Genomic DNA, 11,115 nt, shown 5'->3' with positions numbered 1-11,115 from the left:
AGTAATTTGCACCAGAGGTACACTTCAACTGTGAGAGACAGAATGTGAAAGAAAAATCCATGAATTCACATGGTAGGATTTGTAAAGAATTTATTCGTAAATTAGGGTGGAAAATAAGTATTTGGTCACCTCAAACAAGGAAAATCTCTGGCTCTCACAGACCTGTAACGTCTTCTGTAAGAAGCTTTTCTGTCCCCCACTCGTTACCTGTATGAATGGCACCTGTTTGAACTCATCATCTGTATAAAAGACACCTGTCCACAGCCTCAAACAGTCAGACTCCAAACTCCGCCATGGCCAAGACCAAAGAGCTTTCGAAGGACACCAGGAAAAGTATTGTAGACCTGCACCAGACTGGGACGAGTGAATCTACAATAGGCAAGCAGCTTGGTGTGAAAAAATCAACTGTGGGAGCAATCATCAGAAAATGGAAGACATACAAGACCACTGATAATCTCCCTCGATCTGGGGCTCCACGCAAGATCTCATCCCGTGGGGTCAAAATGATCATGAGAACGGTGAGCAAAGATCCCAGAACCACACGGGGGGACCTGGTGAATGACCTGCAGAGAGCTGGGACCAAAGTAACAAAGGTCACCATCAGTAACACACTACAACGGCAGGGAATCAAATCCTGCAGTGCCAGACGTGTTCCGCTGCTGAAGCCAGTGCATGTCCAGGCCCGTCTGAAGTTTGCCAGAGAGCACATGGATGATACAGCAGAGGATTGGGAGAATGTCATGTGGTCAGATGAAACCAAAGTAGAACTTTTTGGTATAAACTCAACTCGTCGTGTTTGGAGTTGCATCCCAAGAACACCATACCTACTGTGAAGCATGGGGGTGGAAACATCATGCTATGGGGCTGTTTTTCTGCCAAGGGGACAGGACGACTGATCCGTGTTAAGGACAGAATGAATGGGGCCATGTATCGTGAGATTTTGAGCCAAAACCTCCTTCCATCAGTGAGAACTTTGAAGATGAAACGAGGCTGGGTCTTCCAACATGACAATGATCCAAAACACACCGCCCGGGCAACAAAGGAGTGGCTCCGTAAGAAGCATTTGAAAGTCCTGGAGTGGCCTAGCCAGTCTCCAGACCTCAACCCCATAGAAAATCTGTGGCGGGAGTTGAAAGTCCGTGTTGCTCGGCGAAAGCCCCAAAACATCACTGCTCTCGAGAAGATCTGCATGGAGGAATGGGCCAAAATACCAACTACTGTGTGTGCAAACCTGGTAAAGACCTATAGTAAACGTTTGACCTCTGTTATTGCCAACAAAGGTTATGTTACAAAGTATTGAGTTGTATTTTTGTTATTGACCAAACACTTATTTTCCACCCTGGTTTACGAATAAATTCTTTACAAATCCTACCATGTGGATTCATGGATTTTTTTTTTCACATTCTGTCTCTCACAGTTGAAGTGTACCTCTGGTGCAAATTACTGACCTCTGTCATCATTTTAGGTGGGGGAACTTGCACAATCGGTGGCTGACTAAATACTTTTTTGCCCCACTGTAAATAGTTAAAAATGTAAAATGAATTAAAACAAGGGGTTGGCCAAGGGGTAACACAATAAAAATCAATAAAACACAACATTAAAAGTCCAGTGGCCTGCGCCACGACCTAAAAGTCCCAGGGAGCTAAGAAATCCAGCGAAATGGTGTAAAAGGGAAACCCAGCGGAGTCCTCGCCTTCCTCCCCACATTCCGCGTCCCGGTACGCTGAAGAAAGGGAGGGAGTGGCAGTCACTATTCTTTTCAGGCAGTTTTCATTCGTAAAAAGGGGATAAGTCGAAGACTTACCCCGGGTGGGCAGAGCTCTCAACTCCGCCCGCCGCTTCTTTAAAACTGCAAATTGGCACCAGCTGTCTTGCCACCTCTGCTCTCCCGCAGTGCACAAGCTGGGCTCTTGTTGCTACTGCCGTCCAACTGTTCGCTCCACGTCCCTAGTCGCTGGTGCTGTATCGTGCTCTCTGGAACGCCAAGCTCCAACTGTCTTATGTGTCACTCTTTTCGTGTCGCTCTCAAACCTCATGTCAGGCCTCATGTCCCACGCCATGTGTCACGCCTCTGTGACTTCACCCTGAAGCCTCACGTCAGGCCTCTCAGGCCTCATCTCTTAAGCCTCCGTGTCACTCCAGGCTCTCGTGGGTTCCCGTGACACTCATGGGTGCCTTCATGCTTCGGTCCTCTCTTGCCTCTCGGTCGAACTCCTTCCTGTGGTCTGCCAGGCCCTCTTATTGGCCTCTCTGGGATCTCTCGCAGGTGTGATCAGCTTATTATCAGGTAGGGGCGGAGTCTTTCCAGGACAAGTCACCAAATAAATACCATTAAAACATGCAGTAAAACTCATAAAAATAACCCAATGTACAATATTAAAACATTAAAAAGGTAAAACACAGCAAAAACATGCACAGTAAAAAAACTTAGATAACTTGTCCCTTTCCACCCTGTGACATTTAGACTTAGTTTTCTGTCTCAGTGTCAAGTCTGCATTTCTGCTTTGCTTCCTTGGTCTTGGTCTTTTAACCTTAACCAAGGTTCAGGGTTGAGGTTAAAAGAAATAATTGTTGAGTGTAAATCACAAGATTCATTCTTGAGGAGACAATATGTGTTGACTCTTATCATACTCAACTTTTGCCCTCATTCGGCCAGGGACCGTCTTAGCATGTTTTCCCCAGGTGAAAAGGACATCTGGACTGCTCTGCTTTTCCAGCTCATACCACAACTATTGAACTATTGATGGATGAAAGGATAGATGGAATATCTTTGTAAAAATTGCAGATATCTTATAAAAAAAGGAAAGACTCGAACAGAACAGACTACTAACACAACAACAATGCAATCTGAAGACTAACTTTAATTTTCAGCACTTTAAGCTGCAATTCAAACGGATTATTATTGGACAGGGCATGTTCTGAGTTTTACCACAGTCCTCACATGTTAACTATTGCAGTCCAGTAAAATAATGCATGGGGGTATGACTTCCATGGACTAACTTTTATAAATTTAATGTTGAACAATGAGCAATATTAAATCAAAGGTCAAGGAGTTATGCAAATATTTGGGCCACCGCCCAAGAACATGGGGGTGTCCATAGCAACAGTAAATGAGGACTGTCCCAACAAAAATATTATTTATTTAAGTTTTTAAATGATGTGAACACAGTGTAATTACTGACATGTCACTGCACCATATGTAGCATCAGATTCTTCAATAAATCAATGACACACTCAGAAGCTATTATGCTTCCCATGCATCACCAGGAGTTTGAAGCAGCAGGGTCTAATAGATATCTCTGGATTAGATGAAGTTGTCCACATGCTTTGTGTCAAAAAGTGTCGAAAAGCCATGTTGCAGCCCTTTACTCACTAACCTCATTAAGAATCTGACAGCTAGCCTTTACTCATATTTATGCAAATTTTGTCTTCAGCTTTTTGTTTTTCCAAACCGGCAGACTCCTGGCCATCTGGTAGCAGGAGAAAAATCCCCTGTGTGGACGGGTTAGACTTTTGTGATCTAATAAATTAAAAAAAGAGATATTACAAGAATAATCCACGTTTGCTTTCATTTTTGAGCTTTTATAACTGGTTGCAGCAGATTAGAAAATGTGCAGCATCATTGTGGTGAAATTGACCCAAAATAGGATCAACAGGCCATGAAATTGCCACTGAAATGATGGGAGTGAGACCATTTTACAGACTTTGAGAGTCCTCAGATGAGCTACAAAATGTAGCTCCTTGTCTTCGGGAGCAGGAGAGACTAAAAAAGAATGAGGTGAAATATTCATGACCTTTTGCACCAGGCTGCAGTATTGGAGACTTAAAAACTGTGATCACACTATATAATTCAACACAGAGCTGTTCCATATAGCAGTCATAAGAGATATGTGCCTTGTTACATTTGCATCATTATAGTCCATTTCCTGGCATGATATACGTTTGTTCACAGTGACAATATTATCTCAGTAATGTCGTGCATACCCACACAAAGTGAAGAAAGAATGAGTTCATGTGATTATCTGTACTCTGTCAGCATGGGATGCTGTCTGAACACCCGAGTTCATGCATAATTGATTGACATTATATGCATGTGAATTATCTGCTATGTTGTTTTCATCTTCAAGGTAAAAGAGCCATCCAGCTCTGTTGCCATGGACACCCCCACGTTCTTGAGGCTGCTAAAGCACTTACTTTCTATAGAAGTGGGAGTGGGTGTCACAAGCACTGACAGGTCTCCATCCATCTGAGAACTCATTATCACTGATGACTGCGCTGATATTCGTCACAGAGAGCACTCCTGGCATGTTAATAAGTTGTAAATGCTCACATAAATGCATTCACATGACAGTGCTCTGTTCAATGACATATGTTAAGATACATGTTTTGCATTTGAATGTTCAATGAAAGCTTATGGTCCAATTGTCTTGATGCATGCTTAATCATCCAGGTAAGGAAATCCCAAATGGTTGATTCTGTTCATCTGGACATAGCGTTTTCAGTGGGAAAAACGTTTTGTCACTCACCCAGGTGACTTCTTCAGTCTCAGCTGACTGCAGGTTTCCCCAACCTTATAAACAGTACCTTTGCACAATGACTGAAACTAGCACCACTGGTGAACAACGGGCCATGAGGTCAGTTTCTGAATCAAGAACTTGCCATAACCACTGATCAGTGACAGTTAATCATTGGTCATAGGCAGAGATGGGCAGTAACGCGTTACGCGTTACTGTAATCCGATTACTTTTTTCAAGTAACAAGTAAAGTAAGTAATTGCAAAAATGGTAATTAGATTACCGTTACTTTCCCGTAGGAACGCTGCGTTACTGCGTTACTAAAACCGTGATTTTTTTGCGAGAATGTCTCACGACAGTGACATAAGCCTTTCAAGCAAAATATAATGGTCAACGGTGTCAAAGGCTGACGTGAGGTCCAACATTAGGAGTACAGAACACTTTCCTGCATCGTTTTGCATCAGAATGTCATTGGAAACTCTAAGAAGGGCTGTTTCAGTAGAATGAGCTCTACGAAAGCCAGACTGAAATTTGTCAAAGATATTGTGTTTGTCTAAAACTGCTGTAAGCTGCTTAGCCACAACCTTCTCTAATATCTTAGCAATTAACGGTATTTTTGAGATTGGTCTTATCGGAGTAAAATATTATGTTACTATTTATAATCCTTATTATTACTGTTGCATCATTTATGATTTATCATTATTGTCATTTCATTGACACATTTATTGAAACAGTTGATGTTATATTAAAGTCTGTATTTCAGGTGTTAGCATAAGCACTTAATAATCTTTCACATATTGCCTGTGTGCAGTCAGCAGCCTGCTGCATTGGAGTTTGCCTGGTAACAGATGACTCAAACGGAGTCAGGAAGTATACTTCTAAAATGTCTTTGTTTGTTGAGTGAGGTCATGCACTGAGGTTAACAACACAGACACATAGTCTGTCTGGGTAAACTGATTGCAAATGTTGTGTAAGTCTAGAAAAGTGTAATAACAGGATGCATCTGGGAGGCGGTGGAGGAACTGAGAAAGAAACTGTTCTGTTTTAGAATATCTCCTGACATAGAATTACTGGAACAGGCATGTTGTTTTTCATCTGCGGTGAGGCGAGTCACTGGTCATCATAAGTATAAATATCACACCCACCTATTGTCAGGCGGGAGATCGAGGCTGATGTTTTGCAGAGCCCATCTTCACCAAATATATGTGTTTTAATAAAATCATTTGTGTTGACCCACTATGGACTTTCAGTCGTACTGTATGTCTCTTCCTCAAAATCCGAACCACGACAGTCTGTAATTGCTCGTGAGAGATGGGTCCAGCATTGGCTTTTTTAACAGGGGGTGTATAACAGCAGTTTTAAAATAAGCAGGGACTTTACCAGATCCCAGTGAGGTGTTAATTATGGTGAGCACACAGGGACCAATAGAGTGGAAGACATTTTTGAATAACGATGCGGGTAAAATGTTGAGTGAACAGGATGCTTTTGTTGCATTAACTATTTTTTCCAGCTCTGATAGTGAGAAGGGTAAAAAGCTTTCTAAAACGACAGGCCGAGCTGGCGTAGGAACTGACAATGCAGATGCTGATGGGGACAATTTTTTTCCTTACATTACTAATTTTTTCTTGAAAGAAAGAAAGAAATGTTTCGCAGTCTTTATTAGAAGAAATAATGGCAGCAGGTGGAGCAGGAGTAATAATATCAGTAATAGTGTCAAATAATACCTTAGGATTACCTCTCCTCTTTGCAACCAGATGAGAAAAATAAGCAGCCCTCGCATCTCTAATTGCATTGTTAAAAGAGGCTAAAAGATCCTTTAAGTAAAGGAGATGAACAGTTAATTGAGTTTTCCTCCATAAGTGCTCAGCTTTACGACAATCACGTTTTATGGAGCGGATGTTGTCATTTAGCCAGGGTAAGGACTTGGAAACAGAAACGGGTCTCATTTTAACCGGACAGATTTCATCTAAAATCGAAAAACAATGGTTATTAAATAGATCTGTTAAGAAATCAACGCCATTTTGCGTGGATAGTGTTAAATTAAAAGCATCCGAGAAATTCTCCGCTGTGGAGGAATTTATGATGCGCGAGATAATTGTCCGATGAACAGGAGACAAAGGCTCATGAAAAGACATGTTAAAAAGAATACAGTGATGATCAGAGATAAAAATGTCCTCAGAACAAATAGAATCAATATTCAAACCCAAAGTAAAAACAAGGTCCAGTGTGTGTCCTTTGTTATGTGTCGGGCCGGACACATGCTGGGTAAAATGAAAAGAACCCATAATGTTGATAAAACCTCTGGCAAAGAGGTCGGAGTCATCATCAACATGTATGTTAAAATCCCCAACTAAAAGCAGTCTGGACAACCTCATAGTAGAGGACAGGAAGTCGCTAAACTCCGATAAAAACAAGCTATTTGGGCCGGGTGGACGATACACCACAGCACAATAAAAAGGATCCTTGCTTCCGATTTTAATAAGCTGTAATTCAAAGGAAAGAAAGTGTCCAACTTTCACTGAACGGCAGTTGAAACGGCCCTGAAACGCCACCGCGAGACCTCCTCCACGACCAGATCCCCGAGGCTGGCTGATGACGGAATAGCCATTCAGGCACATTTCAATGAGAGACGAATAGTCCAAGTCCCACTGCCAGGTCTCGGTCAGAAATAAGAAGTCCAGTTTTTTAGAAGATATAAAATCGTTAAGCACGAACGATTTATTAGTCAATGATCGGGCATTATAAAGCGCCATGTTCAGCGGGGTGGAAGCATCATTTTTGGCAGAGGCTCGAGTTAAAGGACGTAAATACTCGGAGCCTCGTAGATTCCACTCACCGAGGGGATGAAAAGCCTGTCAGCAGGAGAGGCTGGATGAACCCTTCTGAGGCAGCACGGTCTCAGAGAGCCCTGTATATCCAAGCAGGGACGTGGAAAACAAATTCCTCTCCATGGAGCTGTTCTGAGCATAGGTAACAAAGCATGCTCGACATCGCTTTCCAGTCAGACCCCGCCGCCAGAAAAGCCTAAGCTTCACCTGGATACCTGCTCTTCTTCCTCTCCTTCTCCGTGGTCTGCGGGGAACGCTGAGGACGCTGGTCGAGGATCCAGCCACTGGCGGAGGATGGAAAGTGCCAAAGGAGTGTGGAGGAAAGTGCGGAGGATGGAAAGTGTCAAAGGAGGAGGAGGATGAGACATCTTGAGCCATCATTGGAGATCGGATGGATAACAGCGTCAAATGATCATAAACCAAGGCAGCCAGTAACATCATTGATACAAATAGAAAACAGCAGAGCAGAGAAAAACAGCACGACGAAAGAGCGTGACAAACTGCACCCAGCAGCGGCAAAGCCAAACACAGGCGCCATCATATATATATATATATTAAAAAAAAAACACCCAGCACACCCCTGCGGGCGGTTTATCCTTCAAGCTCGGGTCCTCTACCAGAGGCCTGGGAGCTTGAGGGTCCTGCGCAGTATCTTAGCTGTTCCCAGGACTGCGCTCTTCTGGACAGAGATCTCCGATGTTATTCCCGGGATCTGCTGGAGCCACTCGCCTAGCTTGGGAGTCACCGCACCTAGTGCTCTGATTACCACGGGGACCACTGTTACCTTCACCCTCCACATCCTCTCGAGCTCTTCTCTGAGCCCTTGGTATTTCTCCAGCTTCTCGTGCTCTGTGTCTCCGCTCCCGTGATACGTGTGCTCGCTGCCCTCCCGTTTCCGCACTCCTGCTGGAAAATCCACAGAGGCAGCTGTTAACACACCTCTGAACAGCGACAGACTAGCACTGACTTGATTAGACTGAAAACACTGACGGGTAGTCACTGAACGATCCAGCGTCGGAGAGAGCTCTACCACACTCTAAAGTAGCTCCTCCAATGAGGCTTGATCAGCGCCAGGTGTGCGTTACAGTCCTTGGGTGTGACCGGTCAGCTGGCAGGGCCACATCCACCAGGCCTGAAGGTGCCTGTCATGACCGCACCCTCACACACACACACGCACACACCCATACACACCTGCCAGTACACAAACAAGGAACACAGGACAGCAGCAGTACAGAAGACACAACCCTCAAATAATAATAATAATGATGATAATAATAACAATAATAATAGTCCACACTGCTCATGGACCCCGAGTCCCTGGAACCAGGTCCGTGACAGTATCTTTGTATTTCCGGTGCTGATGCTGCACTGAGCGGACAGCTCCTGAAGCAGATTGTCAGATGATTTCTTTGCATTTTGCATCAGATTATAACTTTGTTTGTGAGATTCAGATAATTATTTATTAAAAGCTAGAGATTTTAAATGAGAATAAGAAAGAAAAGTATGTCTTTGTGCCCCCCTCTCCCTGTTTATGCCCTACATGATCCCCTGGCAAAACTTTGCTAGACCCGCCCCTGCACAGTTACCAGCTGTCAGCTGCTTAGAAAAGGATCCTGGTGTTATTTGTCTCTCAGAAACAGTTCATAACTTCCCTTCAACTCATTCCTGTCACCTAAAAGGCAAACCTGTTTCTCCATCACTTATTCAGCTCTGATGATCCAGTAAGGACATCTCCTGGTTTCATCTTCATGTTTCCCTCTCACCACATATCCAAAACGACATCATGACCAGCAGCTTTACAGCTGTGGCTCCAGCATTTAAATGAAGAAAAGCGTTACAATAAAATCTCTGACTTCGAAATGAGTCTTTAAACACTGAAAATCAAATAAATGAACATTTTTATTTTAAAGCACTGATGGTTCTGTTATCCTTCAGGATATCACCATCACTCTCCTTCTGACTCTCTCTTTTTTTTTTTTCTCAAAAATGGTAGGAGATGCAGATGTACTTGTCCTGTTCCTTTTATTCAATTTGTTTCCCCGGTGCCAAAAGTCAACAACGACCAGTGCAAGAACAAAACAATTGCAGCAAGTCAGTCTGTGAAGCGTTATATTTGATCTGCGCGCACTGTTCATTTTAACAACGTGCGTATCACGGAGAGACACACATTTTAATGGGAGCAGTGTTGTTGGTCTCCTTTTTTAGCCAGCGCATCAAAGTCTGGAGTTAGTTTTGTTGTGGCGATTCTCAGGATGGATCTGAGGTGTAGGTCTGTTAACTTGGATCTGTGGCTGGCTTTGTTGATGTTGATGTTCATGACGCTGAATGTCCGTTCACACACGAAGGTAGAGCCGAACAAAGCCAACATCATCTGCGCTTTTCGCCTTAGATTTGGAAACGCGGCATCATTGAGTGAAGCATAGAAGTCATTTAGTTTCAGAGAGCTGAACTTCTCTTTTAAGGCAGGGTCGGACTGAAGGTCGATGAGTTTGAGCTGAAGCTCCTCTGGAGCTGTTTCGGGGTCTTGTGACAGAGGAAAGGCCACCAATTGGAGTGACTTGTCAATTTTATCGAAATCCAAAAACCGACGGCAGAATTCTCCGTGCAGTGCATCCAGTGACTCACTGTATTTCTTTACTTTTGCTCCGGCCTCTTTCAGCGTGGCTAGTGTAGGAAAATGAGTGAATGACTTGTTCAAAATCTGCCTAGAGAATAAAGCCAGCTTGGATTTGAAGGCTTTCACGTTTGTGTGCATGTCATGCACAAACAGCTCCTTCCCCTGCAGTTTCACGTTGAGCTCATTCAAGTGTGAAAATACGTCCGTAGCAAACGCAAAGTCACACATCCAGCTGTTGTTGCTCAGCTCAGGAAATTCATCAGTCTTCCCCTGCCGCTCCAAAAACACGCCAATCTCCTCTTTGAGCTCCCACACTTGTTGAAACACTTCGCCCAAACTCAACCAGCGAACACAGGAGTGATAAAGCAGGTCCTGGTGATCCGCATCAGTTTCCTCCAGGAACGCAATGAACTGACGGTGCTGAAGTTGACGAGTTTCACCACAGGATTCACAACATGATTCAGCTGTAACACCGATTTACATAGAGATTCCTGGTGGAGGATGCAGTGGAGGAAAATGACATCCTGGTCAGGGTTTTCATCTTTCACTTTATTCTGGATTCTCCTGAGCAGGCCAACGTTTTTTCCCGTTAAATTCGGAGATCCATCTGTGGTGACGTTAACAAGCTTACTCCAGGGAAGCTTCATGTTTTCGATGGCAGCAGACACTCGTTCAAACAAGTCCTCTCCCCGTGTTTGTCCTTTCAGAGACTCCATTGTCAAAAACTCCTCCGTTATTTCAAAAGTTTTGTTGATTCCTCGGATAAAAATGAGGAGCTGAGCAGTGTCTTTGACATCGTTGCTTTCATCCAGTGCTAAAGAATAAAAAGTGAATGACTTCGCCTTTTTGTTTAATATGCTGGTGATATCTTCATCTATTAGTTCTACACGGCTAGTCACTGTCCGCCGTGATAAACTGATTTTCTCAAATTTGTCATTCGTCTCCGGGCACAAAATACAGTGGGGGAAAAAAGTATTTAGTCAGCCATCGATTGTGCAAGTTCCCCCACCTAAAATGATGACAGAGGTCAGTAATTTGCACCAGAGGTACACTTCAACTGTGAGAGACAGAATGTGAAAAAAAAAAATCCATGAATCCACATGGTAGGATTTGTAAAGAATTTATTCGTAAATCAGGGTGGAAAATAAGTATTTGG

At 43.5% G+C, this 11,115-nt stretch overlaps 1 pseudogene; it reads right to left on the bottom strand.

The window, feature by feature from the left end:
* Nucleotides 1-9,512: 9,512 nt before the first annotated feature.
* LOC143420545 (general transcription factor II-I repeat domain-containing protein 2A-like) lies at nucleotides 9,513-10,792 on the bottom strand (annotated as a pseudogene).
* Between the last annotated feature and the right edge of the window lie 323 nt (nucleotides 10,793-11,115).

The sequence above is a fragment of the Maylandia zebra genome, linkage group LG9 (assembly GCF_041146795.1).
Source record: "Maylandia zebra isolate NMK-2024a linkage group LG9, Mzebra_GT3a, whole genome shotgun sequence".
Lineage (NCBI taxonomy): Eukaryota > Metazoa > Chordata > Actinopteri > Cichliformes > Cichlidae > Maylandia > Maylandia zebra.
The sequence above is the reverse complement of the archived record's forward strand: the minus strand, read 5'-3'. Positions and strand labels throughout refer to the sequence as shown.